This window comes from Arachis ipaensis, chromosome B1, assembly GCF_059453495.1.
Source record: "Arachis ipaensis isolate K30076 ecotype BB chromosome B1, ASM5945349v1, whole genome shotgun sequence".
NCBI classification, from domain to species: Eukaryota; Viridiplantae; Streptophyta; class Magnoliopsida; order Fabales; family Fabaceae; genus Arachis; species Arachis ipaensis.
The window spans coordinates 29,383,745-29,385,299 of NC_142436.1; the positions used below are offsets into that span (position 1 = coordinate 29,383,745).

The following is a 1,555-nucleotide window of genomic DNA, read 5'->3' on the forward strand; positions in this document are numbered from 1 at the left end:
CTAGATAGAATGTTGTCAATATCGATCCGATTTTCAAAGGTATGGAAATTCACATGAGAAATAAATGACCATTTGTACCCATGATAGATGAAAACACTGACATTTGTACCCATGATAGCCTGCAACTAAAGTTATACCCATGATAGATGTCCTCCGTGTGACAAAAGTGCCCTGACTTGGATCTGAGCTTGGTTCGTGAGAATCTGATCCTAGGTGGCACTCCCTCCCTCATCTTCAACCTCTCTCTCTCTCTCTCTCTCTCTCTCTCTCTCTCCCTCTCTCTCTCTCTCTCTCTTCACTCTCCAATACCCACTCTGCCCCCTTCTTCCTCAACACTCCACTCCCTCCCGGAGGTGATATTGCCGTCACAGGCGTGAGGGCGCTTCCTCGACGGGGATCTATTGCTGTTCCACATCATTGTTGTTGTTCCCTCCCTGATGCTTCTTTTGCTGGTTACTTCTTCTTCTCTCTTCTCCGTAACTGTGGTAGCGGTGGAGAAGCTTCCGCTGATGCTGCATGGTTCTTCTGAGAGCTGAGACACTACCTCTGAGACTTCACCTTCTTTTTTGTTGATGATAATGGGGTTGAAAATGGGATGTGGGTTCTTTGATTCGATTTTGTCATCAGGGTTTTGAAGAGGAGGCAGAAGGGTGTCCGATTCTGGCTTCAAAATTGGAACTTGATTTTGTTTGGCAATGGGTGTTTCTGATAGGACCTCTTTTACAGACTCTTCCACTAACACTGGTGGTGGTTGCCGCTGTGGTATTTGTTGGTTAAGGTTTGAGTTGGGGAGAGAGGGTTTGATTATTTTGGTGATATGGATTTTTGTTTTGGGTATGGGATTTGCTGATGCAGCAACCCATGTGGAGGTTTGAAAAAACAATGCGAGAAGATAATCAAGAAGGAGGAAGAGGAAGAATAGGCAGCAATACATATGTAGGAAGAAAAAGAAACACACCCTCCTGTCTCTCATTGTTCACAGGTGCTGTACGAGGTTGCAAAACAAGCCTAGGTCTCCCACCACCACCCTCACTCCTCTCACTTTCACCGTTAAATTCAACCTTTTTCTTGTTCCAATTATTAGAATCTGTGCCATCGCTAGACCCAAACCCTACCTTCCTCTCTCTTTCAAACCCAAGACCACCAGAACCACTGATGAGCGGATACTTTATACGCTTTTTGGGGATAATTTCATATAGTTTTGAGTATGTTTTAGTTAGTTTTTTTAGTTTATTTCCAGTAGTTTTAGGAAAAATTCATATTTCTAGACTTTACTATGAGTTGTGTGTTTTTCTGTAATTTCAGGTATTTTTCTGGCTGAAATTGAAGGAGTTGAGCAAAAATCTGATTCAGGCTGAAAAAGGACTGCTGATGCTGTTGGATTCTGACCTCCCTGCACTCAAAGTGGATTTTCTGGAGCTACAGAACTCGAAATGGCGTGCTTCCAATTGCGTTGGAAATTAGACATCCAGGGCTTTCCAGCAATGTATAATAGTCCATACTTTGCACAAGAATAGACGACGTAAACTGGCGTTCAACGCCATTCCTCTGCCCA

At 43.5% G+C, this 1,555-nt stretch overlaps 1 pseudogene; it reads right to left on the bottom strand.

The window, feature by feature from the left end:
• Positions 1-295: 295 nt before the first annotated feature.
• Positions 296-863, bottom strand: LOC148576082 (uncharacterized; annotated as a pseudogene).
• Between the last annotated feature and the right edge of the window lie 692 nt (positions 864-1,555).